At 34.4% G+C, this 17,490-nt stretch overlaps 1 long non-coding RNA gene across 1 annotated transcript; it reads right to left on the bottom strand.

Annotated features, from left to right (window-relative positions):
• Positions 1 to 7,834: 7,834 nt before the first annotated feature.
• LOC146452625 (uncharacterized) lies at positions 7,835 to 16,879 on the bottom strand. The gene is made up of 4 exons (XR_014859668.1): positions 16,688 to 16,879; positions 15,053 to 15,142; positions 9,077 to 9,771; positions 7,835 to 9,021 (listed from the first exon to the last, which is right to left on the bottom strand). It is a non-coding gene; the product is annotated as an uncharacterized LOC146452625 (long non-coding RNA).
• Positions 16,880 to 17,490: the final 611 nt, after the last annotated feature.

Below are 17,490 nucleotides of genomic sequence, written 5' to 3'. Positions count from 1 at the left end.
AACAAGTTATACCTGGCCCTACACTTTGCTTTAATGGATTATTACCTGGAAACGAGGATGCTGCTCCCCAATTTTTCACTATGGAATTGCAATCAGCATGACAAGATGGAACTTTTTGCAAAGTTTTAAAAAAAATTAGGGAGGGGTTCAACAAATTAAAGATGATTTTGAATCCTTCCAGCAAAGACTTTGTTGAATTTTGCAAAACGCTGAACATCTATCTGAGTATGCTCTTTACATTTCCATAATAAGAAAATGGGAGTCACCAAGCTGTTTTTTTTTAGTTTTATTCACTTGAAGCTAAGTTCAGCACAGTTTTGAACAGGTTTTATTGTTGCTACAGTAACCAATAAAGTCCACAAAACAATTATAACTTTTTCTCCAATAATTAGATGTTACCCTGTTAGCAGAGGTTTCTTTCTGGTAAGCCTTTTAGTATGTATGAAGTCGTTTGCATCTCTAGCATTTCGTGTAGTCGGCTTGTTTAAGTTGTTTGCATCTCTAGCATTTCACGTAGTCGGTTTTTTTTCTTGCCCGAGAGAAACCTCTGCTACGAGCTGCTTATATTTATATAATACTATATAGTTAAGTATTAGGATAAAAGTAGGCCAATAACCACAGTCTAAAGTATTAGGATGAAAATTAGCCCAGAAATCAAAGTGTATAGTATTAGCATAAAAATTAGACCAAAAATCATAGTCTATAGTATTAGGATGAAAATCAGGCCAAAATCAGAATCAAAATCATAGTCCACAGTGTTAGGATGAAAATTAGGCCAGAAACCATAGTTTATATCATTAGGATGAAAATTAGGCCAAAATCCATAGTCTATAGTATTAGGATGAAAATTAGGCCAAAATCTATAGTGTATAGTATTAGTATGGAAATTCGAACAAAAACCACAGTGTATGGTATTAGGATGAAATTAGGCCAAAATCATAATCTATAGTATTAGGTATTATGATGAAAATTAGGCCGAAAACCATGGTCTATAGTATTAGGTTGAAATTAGGGCAAAATCATAGTCTTTAGTTTTACGATGAAAATTCGGCCGATAATCGAAGTCTATTGTATAAGGTTGAAATTAGGGCAAAGTCATTGTCTACAGGTTACGATGAAAATTAGGCCAAAATCATAGTGTGTATCCATAGTCCATATCAAAATGCGTGTAGAATTCAGCTTGTTATATAATAAAGTGTATACTGTTACCATGAAAATTGGACAAAAAACAATAGTCTGTAGTGTGAGGATTAAAATTAGCCCGAAAATCAAAGTGTATAGTATTGCGATGAAAATTAGCCCAAAAAGCGTAGTGTATACTATTATGATTATTAGACAAAAAACGATGTCTATACTATTAGCATGAAAATTAGCCTGAAAATCAAAATGTATAGTATTAGGATGGAAATTCAACCCAAATCATAGTATTAGGATGAAAGTGAATGTGAAAATCAAAGTGTATACTATTACGATGAAAATTAGACAAAAAATGATATGGAAATTAGCCCAAAAATCAAAGTGTATATAGTATTAGGAGAAAAGTTAGGAAAAAATCATAGTCTATAGTACAGGGATGAAAATTAAGCAGAAAATCATAATCTATAGTATTATGATGAAAATTAGGTCAAAAGCCGTGGTTTAAAGTATAGGGATGAAAAGTAGATCAAAAATCAAAGTGTGTAGTATTTAGTTGAAATTAGGCCAAAATCATAGTCTATAGTGCTACGATGAAAATTAGACCAAAAACCATAGTCTGTAGTATTAGAATGAAATTAGGCTAAGATCATAGTGGATACTATTACCATGAAAATTAGATGAAAAACAATAGTCTATAGTATTGTATTGAAATTAGCCCGAAAATCAAAGTGTGTCGTATTACAATGAAAATTAGCCCGGAAATCATAGTGTATACCATTGCGATGAGGATTAGATAAAAAGTGATAGTCCGTAGTATTATAATGAAAGTGAGCACAAAATTAGCCCGGTTATCAAAGTGTATAGTATAAGGATGAAAATTAGGCCAAAATCATAGTCTGTAGTCTTAGGACGAAAATTAGGCCAAAATCAAAGTCTATAGTATGATGATGAAAATTAGGCCAAAATCATAGTCTATAGTATAAGGATGAAAATCAGCCTGAAAATCAAAAGTATTAGGATGAAAATGTGCCTTAAAGTGTATAGTATTAGGATGAAAATTAGGCAAAAATCATAATCTATAGTATTATGATGAAAATTAGGCCGAAAACGATGGGCTATAGTATAGGATGAAAACTAGGCCGAAAATCAAAGTGTATAGTATTAGGTTTAAATTAGGTCAAAATCATAGTCTATAGTATTACGATTAAAATTAGGTTAAAATCGTAGTCTATAGTGTAACGCTGAAAATGAGGCCAAAATCATAGTCTATAGTCTTAGGACGAAAATTAGGCCAAAATCAAAGTCTATAGTATTACGATGAAAATTAGGTCAAAATCGTAGTCTATAGTGTTACGATAAAAATTAGGCCAAAATCATAGTCTATAGTATAACGATGAAAATTAGGCCAAAATCGTAGTCTATAGTGTTAAGATGAAAATTAGGCCAAAATCAGTCTATAGTATTACCATGAAAATTACGTCAAAATCGTAGTCTATAGTGTCTGGATGAAAATTAGGCCAAAATTATAGTCTATAGTATTGGGAGGAAAAGCAGCCCAAAAGTCAGTGTATAGTATCAGGATGAAACAAGGCCAAAATCATAGTCTATAGTATTAGGATGGAAATTATCCCAAAAATGAAAGTGTATAGTATAAGGATGACAATTAGGCCAAAACCAAAGTCTGTAGTACAGGGATGAAAATCATAATCTATAGTATTATTAGGAAAATTAGGCCGAAAACTGTGGTTTATAGTATAGGGAAGAAAATCAGTCTATAGTATTAGGATGAAAATTAGACCAAAAACCTTAGTCTGTAGTATTAGGATGAAATTAGGCCAAAGTGGATACCATTATCATGAAAATAAGATAAAAAAAAAACGATAGTCTATAGTACTGGGATGAAAATTTGCCTCAAAATCAGTGAATACTGTTAGGATGAAAATTAGGAAAAAATCATAATCTATAGTATCATGATGAAAATTAGGCAGAAAACCATGGTCTTTAGCAGGGGATGAAAGTTAGGCCGAAAATCAAAGTGTATAGTATTAGGTTGAAATTAAGCCAAAATCATAGTCTACAGTGGTAGGATGAAAATTAGGCCAAAAACCATAGTCTATAAAATTAGGATGGAAATTATCCAAAAAGTGAAAGTGTATAGTATTGGGATGAAAATTAGACCAAAACCCGTGGTCTATAGTACAGGGATGAAAATTAGGCCGGAAAATCATAGTCTATAGTATTACAATGAAAGTTCGACCAAAAACTGTAGTCTATAGTATTAGGATAAAATTAGGCAAAAATCAAAGTGTATAGTATTAGGATGAAATTAGGCCAAAATCATAGTCTATAGTATTTCGATGAAAATTAGACCAAAATCATAGTGTACAGTGTAAGGATGAGAATTAGGCCAAAAACTGTGGTTTATAGTATAGGGATGCAAATTAGGCCAAAAATCAAAGTGTATAGTATTGGACCAAAAACCATAGTGTATAGTATTAGGAGGAAATTAGGCCAAAATCATAGTCTTAGGATGGAAATTCGACCAAAAACCATAGTCTATAGTATTAGGATGAAATTAGGCGAAAATCAAAGTGGATACTATTACCATGAAAATTAGACGAAAAACAATAGTCTAGTATAGGATTGAAATTAGCCTGAAAATCAAAGTGGGTTGTATTTTGATGAAAATTAGCCCGGAAATCATAGTGTATATCATTACGATGAAAATTACATGAAGAGTGATAGTCTATAGTATAAAAATGAAAATTTCCCCCGAAAATGAAAGTTAAAATTAGGTCAAAAACCATAGTCTATAGTATAAGGATGAAAATTAGGCCAAAATAATAGTCTACAGTATGAATATTAGGCCAAAAACTATAGTTTATAGTATAAGAATGAAAATAAGCCCGAAAATCAAAGTGTATAGTATCAGGGTGAAATTAGACCAAAATGATTGTTTATACCATTAAGATGAAAATAAGATGAAAAAAGATAGTCTATAGTATTAGGATGAAAATTTGCAAAAATCATAATCTATTGTGTTACGATGAAAATTAGGCCAAAAACCATGGTCTATAGTACAGGGATGACATTTAGGTCGAAAATCATAATCTATAGTATTATGATGAAAATTAGGCCAAAAACTGTGGTTTATAGTGTAGGGATGAAAATTAGGCCGAAAATCAAAGTGTATAGTATTAGGATGCAAATTGGACCAAAATCCATAGTGTATGATATTAGGACGAAAATTAGGCCAAAATCATAGTCTATAGTGTTAGGATGGAAATTTTCCCAAAAATCGAAGTGTATAGTATTAGAAGGAAAATTAGGCAAATAAGGATAGTCTATAGTATTAGGATGAAAACTAGGCCAAAAACCATGGTCTATAGTACAGGGATGAAAATTAGGCCGAAAATCATAATCTATAGTATTACAATGAAAATTCGACCAAAAACCGTAGTCTATAGTATTAGGATGAAATTATGCAAAAATCAAAGTGTATAGTATTAGGATGTAAATTGGACCAAACACCATAGTGTATTGTATTAGAATGAAATTAAGGGGAAAATCATAGTCTATAGTATTAAGATAGAAATTCGACCAAAAACCATGGTCTATAGTATTAGGATGAAATTATGCAAAAACCAAAGTGTATAGTATTAGGATATAAATTGGACCAAACACCATAGTGTATAGTATTAGGATGAAATTAGATGAAATCATAGTCTATAGTATTAAGATAGTTTTCGACCAAAAAGCGTAGTCTATAGTATTAGGATGAAATTATGCAAAAACCAAAGTGTATAGTATTAGGATATAAATTGGACCAAACACCATAGTGTATAGTATTAGGATGAAATTAGATGAAATCATAGTCTATAGTATTAAGATAGTTTTCGACCAAAAAGCGTAGTCTATAGTATTAGGATGAAATTATGCAAAAATCAAAGTGTATAGTATTAGGATGTAAATTGGACCAAACACCATAGTGTATATAATTAGGATAAAATTAGGCGAAAATCATATATTATTGTATTAAGATAGTAATTACATCCATTTTGAAATCACTGGTGATCCTTGGAATCTGATTGGTCCAAAATGGTGCGATTTATTCCCAAATTGCACCATTTTTTTGCTCTGAATCGCATCCTTTCTTTAGCCCATCAAAATGGAAATGAAGTAACACAAATAGAATATTAATATTGACAATGATACTCTGTGATTTTAAATGGATGTAATTAAGTGGTAATTGAACTTCGTGTCGTGCAATGTTGGTCTGAAATCATACCTGTGATTTCAAATCAAACTCGCGCTGCGTGCTTGTTTGATTTTGAAATCACGCGTATGATTTCAGACCAAATTGCACTCCACTCAGTTCAATTACCAATATAAATTTGACCAAAAGCCATAGGCTATAGTATTAGGATAAAATTAGGCCAAAATCAAAGTGGATACTATTACCATGAAAATTAGATGAAAAACAATAGTCTATAGTATTGTATTGAAATTAGCCCAAAAATCAAAGTGAGTTGTATTATAATGAAAATTAGCCTGGAAATCATAGTGTATACTATTACGATGAAAATTACACGAAGAGTGATAGTCTAAAGTATAAATATGAAAATTTGCCCGAGAATGAAAGTGGTATAGCATTAGGATAAAAATTAGGCCAAAAACCATAGTCTATAGTATTAGGATGAAAATCAGCCCGAAAATCAAAGTGTATAGCATCAGGGTGAAATTAGACCCAAATCATTGTCCATAGTGTTACGGTGAAAATTAGACCAAAATCGTAGTCTACAGTATTAGGATGAAAATTAGGCTGAAATCATAGTGTATAGTATTAGAATGAAAATTAGCCCGAAATCATATTGTATACTATTACGATGAAAATAAGACGAAAAACAATAGTCTATAGTATTAGGATGAAAATTTGCCTAAAAGTCAAAGTGTATAGTATTATGATGAAAATTTGGCCAAAAAACATGGTCTATAGTGTCACGATGAAAATTAGTCCAAAAACCATAGTCTATAGTATTAGGATGGAAATTATCCCAAAAATGAAAGTGTATAGTATTGTGATGAAAATTAGGCCAAAACTGTGGTTTATAGTATAGGGATGAAAATTCGGCCGAAAATGAAGGTTTATAGTATTAAGTTGAAGTTGATGAAAATTTGATGAAAATTTGACCAAAAACCATAGTCTATAGTATTACGATGAAATTAGGCGGAAATCAAAGTCGATACTATTACCATTAAAATTAGATGAAAAACAATAGTCTATAGCATAGGATTAAAATTAGCCCGAAAATCAAAGTGTGTCGTATTACAATGAAAATTAGCCTTAAAATCATAGTGTATACCATTACGATATTAATTACACAAAAAGTGATAGTCTATAGTATTATAATGAAAATAAGCCCAAAAAGCAAAGTATATAGAATTGGGATAAAGATTAGGCGAAAAACTATAGTCTATAGTATTAGGATGAAAATTAGGCGAAAAACTATAGTCTATAGTATTAGGATGAAAATTAGGCCAAAATCCATAGTCTACAGTATAAGCATGAAAATTAGACCAAAACCACAGTTATAGTATTAGAATGGAAATTTTCCCAAAAATCAAAGTGTATAGTATTAGAATGAAAATTAGGCAAATAAGGATAGTCTATAGTATTAGGATGAAATTAGAGCAAAATCAAAGTGGATACCATTACCATGAAAATTAGACGAAAATCAATATATATAGTATTAAAATTAGCCCGAAAATCAAACTGTATACTATTACGATGAAAATTAGACGAAAAGTGATAGTCTATAGTATTATAATTGACAATTATTCACCGAAGTGGAGGTGAATAATAAAAAGTAGCCCAGAAAACCATAGTGTACAGTAGTAGGATGAAAATTAGGCCAAAAACTATAGTCTATAGTATTAGGATGGAAATTCGCCTGAAAATCAAAGAGTATAGAATAAGGATGAAAATTAGGCCACACTAATAGTCTATAGTATAGGGATGAAAATTAGGCGGAAAATAGAAGTGTAAACTATTACAATTAATTATGGGAGAAGTTCAGTTTTCCTTGGTTTAAGGTGTGTCGACACTAAATAGTTAACTAAATCTCAGATGTATTATATTTTGTCACTAATCAATGAAGGGTGCAAGCCATTAACATCCAGATTGCTCGAAATCATGTTTTTGCTTGCAAACTGAGAGCCAGTTACCTCTTCGTAGAATTAGGTCATTACTTCAATTTAAGGATATCTCACCCAATTTAAGCTTAAAGTGGCCACATTTTGGCACTTCGCATTGTAATTGCTTTCTGTCTGATGTATTTTGCTGTCAATAAAAATTATGTTGGTTGTTGGAGTTTGTCAGATCTTAAACAATCAATATAGAAAAATGAATAAAAAACAAAATGGGAGATGGAATATTACCAAGAACAAAATGTATGCAGACTTCATTCGATCAATTATGCATGCATAACATCATCATTTATTTATTAATATTCATTGGCATTAAACTCAGATTCAGATTCGTAAACCCGATTCTGATTCTGTGGATACATAGAATCGGAATCAGATTCAGAATGGGTATCAGAATCAAGATTGAATCTGAATCTCAGTCTATTGCTAATGAATATTAATAAATGCAAATATATGATGACGCCAAACATGTATAATTAATGATATTACGTCATGTATGCATAATTAATTGCATGATGTCAGCATACATAATTAATGTTACATGCATATATTCTGTAGTTTAATTATTCAAGAATCAACATCAGTCCAGTGCAATGACCAACACAATTGATAGGAAATATTTATAGTATTTATTGACCTTTTCCACTTCATACATTATAGAATCTTCACTTTTATCTACACTGGAATGTGCAATTCAACTCTTAATACGTGACATCGGTCTTATTTGTCTGCTTTACAGTCATCTACAATGACATGCGACCTTCCAACTTCAAACTAGTCTGTTAAAGTTACATTTTTGTGGACGTAAATTGATCAATGAAAACTTATTGAGATTTCTTGCATGATTTCAAAGAGAAAGGCAAAAACCTAACAATTTTACCCGCTAACAAATGGTAAAACTTATTAAACTCGATTCCAAACCAGTTTAAACTAAAAGAAAGTGTGTCTTTGCCTGGATACAAAACATTTATATTTTAGTGCCTGTGATAATGAGCAAAGTCAATAAATTATCATGAGCAGTAATGTTTACAAGATACTTTTTCTTTTAGTTTGATCTGGCTTGGAAATCAACTTTAATAAAGTTTTACCTTCTCTTGGCGGCTAAAGTTTTCAGTTTCTTGGATCTCTTGAATTCAAGATAATTTAAACGGCTTTTCTTTGAATGACATCCACTAAAACACAACTTTAACCTTCTCTTGAAGGAAGTTGGTAACCAGTCATTAGTAACTACTGTAAAGAGAGTCAAATTAAAGCTGCAAGTTTCAGTCAACCTACATCACGTGTGACCGGTAATTTTAGATTTTGAAGAGTTTTGATATATTTAAATGTCAGTTTTGAACATCGCCAGTGAGATTTCAGTTCTTGTAAAACTTTCCCTAGTTTATTGATGGTATAATGCTATCGATTTTTCTTTTCATTACAGCACAAATATTTCCCGAATATTTTGATTTTTTTTTTGCAGTTAATGTGTCTTTTAGAAAGATGTCCAGAGACATGCTCAAGATCCAATTCAAATGCTAGACATAACAAAGAGGAATTTGAATGTTCATTTCACTCTTGGAAATACTGGTAATGCGTGATGTGGGTTGACTGTAAATTCAACCAATATCTTACAGTGGTTTCTGCTTCGAGATGTTTTTGACATTTTAATTTCCTAATGGCTATCATTTCGACTGCCTCTCTCTTGGTCCTTTGAGCCCCCAGTGGGGCATAGGGCCGCAATTTCGACTGCCTGGCCAGTTAAAATACCAGACAGTGGAAAATTGGACATTTCAATCCCCGGGCATTACCGAGCTATAGTGCTTTTCAGATTGCTTTTTGTTGTTTTTCTGCTGATTTGACCTTTTTTAGGAAAAACGAAAATCTTGCCCACAATCATGAGTTTTTAGTTGACACGAACTGCAAAAAGATAAAGATCTTAAGGCAACGTTTCTCTAAAGTGTACATGACATGATTTTTGCTATTTGCTTGATCAAATGTTAATGTCGTTCTTGTCTAAAAATCGAAAAAAAAAATTGTTATCAATTTTTCTTCCCTGTATTTGATACGTCTAGAACCATCAAATTTCACTTCGAGTTTTGGTGCAATACTGACAATACTGACAATTTTGACAATGAAAATCGACTTTCAGCAGGCGCAACACAAGTTCTGTCTGGATCGGCTAGTCGATTGTTACGTACAGTAAAAGATCAAAAGAGTAAGATACAAGTAAAAGCCTTTTTTTTATTTTAGAATAAAGCATTTTAAGAATGAAGTCAGGCAAGTTTACCCTTGATCCACTGATTGATGTACTGTCAGGTGCACTTTTTGATACAAAACAACTTGGTAATAGGGATGGGTATGAAACGACTACATTGGCTGGGTACGAATCGTCTGAGTACGAATCGTCCGTGGGTACGAAACGACTGGTTAGCCAGTTTTCTTCCCCTGCACACGAAAAACAAAAAAAAAAAAAACGTCTGAGGAATAGCGAAATCATGAGACTGGCGATCCTCTATTGACTTCGTTTTGCACCCAAATTGACACTTTCATACGCCTCAAACATGGGGAAGAAAAATTAATGAGGAATTACTCCTTTTCAATTTTCAAATGAGAACAACCTGAAGATCTGATCAAGGGAATAAAAAAGTTCTGTCACATACACTCATGCCAAAACAACAAAAAGCAATAAAAAAATACTATAGGTCAGTTACATCCCGAGCCCTTCAATTGCAAAATCACAATGAAAGCCACCAGGAAGTTAAAAGATGTCAAAAATTCCTACGATAGCAACAATATGACATAATAAACAGTAAACAATATTGAAGGGCTGAGTGCAAAAAGAGCCTATATGTAATTTTAGACTAGTTTTAACAAGTTTCAAACTTGTTTGGCCTGAATTTCAGCTGTCTCGTCTTGTCCCTTACTCCTGACAGAGACACATCTGCATTATACAATTCACTGGCCTGATGAGAGACAGTTGTATTGTATAGCCACTAATAGTGAGCTTAAGAACCATGACGGCAACGCCGATGAAAGCATCACTTGAAAAGGAGGGTTGATGTTACGTGAACTTCTTCATGATTACATCACTTCATTTGACCTGCAGATTGTAGCCGAACTATCTTGAAGCTGAATTGGTAGGAATGGTGTTCGGGTTAAAAAAAGAAAATCACCGTCATGTGCTCCTGTTTTCCTTAAAGTTTTAAATTTCATATTTCATGTTCATGTTTTGCAGAAGACGGCAAAGAAATTTAGCAAAATTTATAAAGCATGTGCAGAGCTATTGTTTTGCTCATTAAATCCTATTGTTTTGTGATGTTGCCATGATTGTACATCTTAAGGTCCCTACAACTGTCCAGTGACCTTGTGATCCATTTTAATGACAAAAAACAACTATTTGATGTAAAATGCTCCAAATGTTGTTGAAATGGGATGGTTGCTTGATAATCATTCATTTTTCTTGCTGCAAAACACCCCAAATGAGAACTGGAATGATTTAATGTGTAAAATACTAAATACAGTACATGTTAATGCAACTTCATTACCTGGCAATTTGTCACAATACATCGCAACAAAATCCTCCTGTTTGGATAAAATAATTGGTTTCTATTGTGCTGAAGGCATGGTAAGTTTGCTTGTGATTCCATTTGCTTGCTGCAAAAAAATCTGGTTTTTTTTACCTTACAGAGGCACATTTTTTTATTTGAAATGAACACGAAGAGCCAATCAAGATGAATCTAACCATTGCAGTCTCTAAATTTTGATGAAATATCCATATATCTTAACAACGACCAAAATCAAAATTATCACCCCTTTTTCAAGTCATGATGTCACTGGACAGTGATTGATGCAGAAGTGTTGATGTGTCCCACTGGCATATGTAACCAGAGGAGACAGTAAAAATGCTATGAACCGTTTAGTTTTGATGCTCTTAGCAATGAGATTCGATTCCTTGTACAACAGCTTAACCTTGATTGTTTTGGCCAGATTAGATCATGTTAAGATGCTAGCTACCACAGATTCATATTTTAGGCATCAAAACTAAAATAATGATTTGCTGGTAGCATTTTCCACTCAGAAAGAAACTTGAAAACTAGTTTTGAGGCCCTCTAAGCACTCAGCCCTTCAGCTGCAAACATCAATGGAGGAGTGGAAGTAACAACTTTAAAAAAGTCAAAAATTGCTGAGTTTTTGCATACAGAAAGTTAACTGGTCTTGATTAAATTTCAAAATTAAATGGAAGAAATTCTCGGTTAGGTTTCACCCTGTTTTCAACAATCGAGTCCAGTAGCTTCTAGAATTTCTTTCTAGCATGTCAAATTAGGAGCAGTTGTTTTTTTAAACACAAAATAATACAAAATGTGTATGCAAAAATCCAGCAATTTCAAACAATTATGAGATAAGTTTAAGAAAATTAAGGGTGTTAGTCTATTGTGTGACTGAAACAATTTTCCTCAGTCCACTAGACTGCTGTATCTACAAGTTGCAAACCTTTAAAGTTGGCTGCTCAGTAAAAACATAACTCATGACGATCAAGAAAGAAACGTAAACTTCCAAATCTCCTAGATATAAGATTGAAATAGCACCATTTCTGGTTTGCGTGACATTTTTAAATATTACATGTAGATAAAATTGGAAAACGAGCTGAGAAATGAATTTGCCATATTACATTTAAGAAAAATGTGAAGTTTCTAGAGATCTCCTACAGACTTAAAAAATACAGAACTTTGAAACTTGAAGGTGGGCAGGCTTCCAATTACAATAATCTACTTAAAATGGTTAAATTTCCTTGAGTGTAAATTAGATCTGTACAAAATTTTACGTTTTGCTAAATCTGGTATAGCCAATTCATTTTCTGAACTCGTTTTTTGAACTAACTCTTACATTTAAAAATTTCATGCTAACAGCGAATTGAGCTATTGCATTATTTTTGGCATCCAAATTGTTTTTAATGCACATTAAGTATAGTCTTCAACTGCACCTTTCAATTGTTGATAAACTAAGTAGTTTATAACATGTTTGCATCAATCAAATATAGCAGATAGGATGGGATATTCTAAAATTACCAAGAAACAGTGCAGAGACACTACCTCGTCAAATAGAGTGAAATCTGAGCTGGTAACTTAATTTTAAATTTTTTTGTGCAATATTGTGTGGTTCCAGAAAATATCCATACCTACACCATGGAGGGAATTTCAAATAGGACCCCCACCCCCGCGATTATCATTTTTGAAGGATTTTTTTTTTTTACCCCCCACCCCTTTAGAAATTCCTCAAATATAAAATAACAACCCACCCCGCCCCCAGAAACGTTTTCTGGAAAAATTCTGTATCAGAGATACCAAGAGCTACCTACATGAGAAGAAAATCTGCATTATCAAAGAGCAAGCATTCAATTTCACCGGTATAGTTTTTAATATTTACCCATGGTCATTGGCCTCTAACTTTACCGTTAGCTTTGTTGAAGATTTTAAATCTATATATTTACAGGAACAAGTCTGGCAATGCAAAAACTTGTTTTAATTTGCATGTTCACATTCCTATGCAATTTCTTTTAGATCAAAAGAATTGTTGCTTTAGCTCTACTCAATCGATTTTTCTCATGGTAATCATTCCGTTTAGTCATTGTGTTCAACATCTACAGAAAGAACGCACTCCTAATACAGATTGGAGTCAAGATTGTATGGGACAAATTGATTGAATGAATGGATGGATCTTGGGGTGCAAATCTGGCTGCATCCCCTGAAGATTTTGGCCCAAAAACCCTGGACCTACCTCTTACAAAAAAGTAGATTTTTGGACCAACGACAAATATTCTGCTTCCAATCAAATGAGAACGTCCGAAAACGTCCCCTGAGACACTTTTTAGGCCTCCCAAGGGACCAGGGACAAAGAAATAGCTCACAAAGGAAAAAGGGTTAAACAGAAAATTCTTTGTCAGGGCGTTATTTGCACTTAAAAATGATTCCCAAGGGAGCTTTACCGCACGCTGAGATCTCTAGGGACGTAAACAAGTGAAAAATGCTGACTTGAAAATTTGGTCATTTTTGACCCAAATCCCTGGACCTACCCCCTTGGAAAAAAGTCGAGTTTTGGACCCGCGACAAATATTCTTTAACAAGCTTTCAATCGAATCAGTGTGTCCGAAAATGTCCCTGAGACACTTTTTTGGCCTCCCAAGGGACCAGGGACAAAGAAATAGCAGACAAAAGATGAAGTCAGGGTTAGGGTTAAACAGGAAATTCTTTGCCAGGTCGTTATTTGCACTTAAAAATGATTCCCAAGGAAGTTTTTCAACATGCCAAGATCCCTAGGGACATAAACGAGTGAAAAATGCCCACTTCAAAATTTTCATCATTTTGGCAAAAAAAACCATCGACCTTCCCCTTGGAAAAAAGTTGATTTTTGGATCAACAATAAATATTGTTTAAAAAGCTTCCAATTGAATTAGTGTCTATGAAAACGTCCCCTGAGACGCTTTTAAGGCCTCCAAAGGGACCAGGGACAAAGAAATAGCCCAGGTGGATGACATCATCACTAACTTGGCAAAGGAGAGAGAGCCTGGTGACATTGAATGCACTCCCTAACTAGTTTCAGTCAATAGTTTTCATTTTGAGTTGGAAAAGCTCGGACGAAATAAGCGTTAGCAGTACAGTGAGACAAATTGACCTTTGATCATAACTTGAAACTGCAGATGAAAAGAAGCGGCAAAATGAAATTAGCATGTTTGTGTTCCTATGCAAAGTTTATATGAGATCATTAATGCATTAAAAAGAATGTCGAATTGGCTCTATTTTATTGAAGTTTGGCATAGCAATTAAGTCAACAGTTTTGGACTTTGGACAAAATAATTTTTAACATGGGTCAGTGCTGACAAAACAGTTCCAGTTTTCCTTTGCCTGTAACTCTATACAGCATGCAAACAAAACAAACAGATATTTCAATGTTTTATGTAAATTTAGGGATTTTTCAGCCATCCAAAATTTTTCTTTTTTTAAACATTGAAACAAATTCAGTTGTTGCCAGTGAATAATACTTTTCAATGTGATAAAGTTTTGCAAACAACAGTTCTAGAATCATTGGCTCAGCAACGCAATGCTTCAAATTACCAGTGAGAGACTTTAAATTCTCCTGTTCAATGAATAAAATATTTCTTGTCTCAATCTGGACTACCTCACTTACAAAGGCTTTCTGGAGAAGGGAAATGTTCAAGGGTTTCTTTAAAATAGTTAAACAAAGTAACGTCTTCAAGAAAGATCTACAAAGTTGGTAAGTTACGTGTCCGACATGAAAGTGAAGTTGACCTTCTGGAAACTAATCTATCCATTCACCCCTCCTCCCCTCTGGAATTTCCTGGGCCATTGACCCCCCTCCCCCACCCCTCTGGAATTTCCAATTCCCTCTGTCGTGGGGGTATGGATATTTTCTGGAACCACACATTAAAATGAAAAGTAACAAAAATATAAATTTGCACCAAACATTAAAAAAAAAAAGATAGTTCCCATTTGTAGCATTTCTCAGCATTTGTTTCTAGGTGGTGATTTATGATATCATTCAACTATTGGAAGACTGTAATCTTACTATTAAGTGGCCCAATTGTTTAATGTTTGAGCCTGAATTTTTTTAGGTTTTGTTTTTGTAACTGCTTAAGTTGAGTAAATAACTTTGAGGCTCTTTCTTCTAGTTAATTTTAAGAACAATATTACATAACTTCAGCATGACGTACATGTACCCCTGATCATCTTCATTCCACTGACATGAGGTACTCTCAGCAGCCCATCATTGTTCTTGTAGTTTGTAAGCATGTTGATCTTGCCTGCATCAATAATGAACAAAAATTGTTACTAAGTTAATAAATTATACCACAGATCTAAGGCTATAAGTTTGCTTTCCTTGATTGACAAAGGTTTAAATGTTTACTACCCTAAGTTAGTTTCCAGATCCAGTGTTTATGATAAAGTACACGAACCCACCCCCACCCCCCAAAAAGACCCTTAAGTTGGTGTACACTAGTCTACCCTCTACCCTCTCCTCCTACCCTCCATACATTTGGAACTGATAGAAGGATTTGTATGGAACACCAGGGCATAACAGAGCTAATATCTTGCCCCCAAATTGCAATAAGATGCTGATTTTTGGCAAGTAGACATTAATTTTTTCATCATGCTCGTTTAGAATATACTAACAAATCCCATAATTTCAAAAATCCAAAAATATTTGTGACGTCACACTTTAGGCCTCTATACCCTTAAAAACTATAGCTTAAAAGTTAATGCATTGGTTGTTGTAAGATATCAACTGGACCCTAAACACACAACAGGGAAAAGTTCTGGAAGTTGGAGGGGTAGTAAATGAAGACTAAAATATGACAGGCATAACTTAAATTCACAGACCTTTCCAAGATCATTTTGGTTGTGTAAATTTTACACAACTTGGCCGAATACCCTAGTTCTTAATTACACCTTGTGCCATATGGCACTACCGGGCATTAAAGGGTTAACCCATTGATCACTGTCCCACCGAAAAATGGCCACCATTTTCCCCACTGCTGCATTTGGTTACTGCCTCCCCAGTCTGTGGTCTGCTTTCTGCAGACTGCAGGGCTGTCAACCTCACTCGTCTTCAAATATGGAGAATATGACTTCCCCGGCCAGCAATAACAAAGCGCCTTACAGAGGCGTCGCATCAAGGCCAAATTCACGGGTAAAGGTGGGGAGGCGTACATTAAACAGTACCAGAAACAACACTAAACATTTCAGATTTTCTTGTTAGGAAGTTGAGTCTACGACAAATAGCAAATTTCGTCAATTATCCAGGAGATAACAGACATATATCTGGAGACCAGAAGATACGGCTCAAAATCTGGCGATTACAGACATAAATCTGGAGACCAGAAGATACGGCTCAAAATCTGGAGATTACAGACATAAATCTGGAGACCCGGAGATACGGTTTAAAATCTGGAGACTCCCGGATTATCTGGGAGAGTTGACAGCCCTGAGACTGTAGTCTACAGTCTGTAGATTGGTCACTCACACCAAGAGTTTTTTGGTCAGCGGTTGGTCATCAGGGGACTCGGGTAATGAAATTTTTTACTGCAGGATTTCTACCACAAAACAATGCAAAGCCATCACTGGGCAGCCCATCAAAAAATTTCTCAGAGCCTCTCCTGGAGACCAACCGCTGGCCAAAGAACCCGAGGTTTCTAGGTACGAGATTGGTGACTGGTTCCTTCTTTTCGTACGTAATTAATGAAAACTATTAACATCCAGTCATAGAGAAAACTATAAACACTTGAAAGTAAAAAAGGAGAGAAAAGGATTGTATAGCAAGCTTAAATGAAACTTAAATTCACGCTTACCGGTTAGCTTTGGCTGTCTTCAACTCCGCTACATTCTCGTGGAGTTCTGCTAGCTCAGTAACTCACTATTGTGAAGCAACTTCTGAACTGAAAGATAAACTAGGTGACTTAAGCTTACCTGTATATGTAAAACTACTAAACGAATATTGACAGAGAGAAATATCAACGCGAAAATTGCCGCGTTGGCTTACTTGCCTTCATTCACGTGTGCAATAGGCCATTTTACAGTTGTGTGCTTTGTGGCCTGGCCTTGCGTTGGAAGCGAGGCTGGGGGTGACCTTGTTTTGATACAAACCTCACTGTTTTTCAAATGTAAATGCAAACTAGTTAGCATAAGAACAGTATGATCTACATATGAAAAGCAGTGAGGTCTGTATCAAAACAAGGTCACCCCCAGCCTCGCTTCCAATGCAAGGCCAGGTCACTCAGTACACAACTGTAAAATGGCCTATTGGCAAGACGAACCGGTTACAAAGATTGATGGGTAAACACGCAATACGCGCGTTATCCACGCGAGTCACTGTTGGTCGGAATGGTCGACCGCCCGTATGCGTACGGGCGAAAATCTCTTACTATTTATTTATTTATTCATTTATTTAATGTACTTATTACAAATTTGTTACAATGAGTTACTTGTGTAGAAAACTTGGGGATCACCGACAGACATCACGAATACCCTGTGGCGCCGATCTGTGGCGCTCCAAAAATGGCCACGATTTTGCGCACCACTGCGCTTGGTTCCTAGTCATGGGAGCCGGGCCATTAAACTAGGTTCATGTGAAAAACATCCTGCACACTGCAAG

This window comes from Pavona decussata, unplaced genomic scaffold, assembly GCF_977016875.1.
Source record: "Pavona decussata unplaced genomic scaffold, jaPavDecu1.1 SCAFFOLD_366, whole genome shotgun sequence".
NCBI classification, from domain to species: Eukaryota; Metazoa; Cnidaria; class Anthozoa; order Scleractinia; family Agariciidae; genus Pavona; species Pavona decussata.
This window is presented reverse-complemented; position numbering and strand designations above follow the sequence as displayed.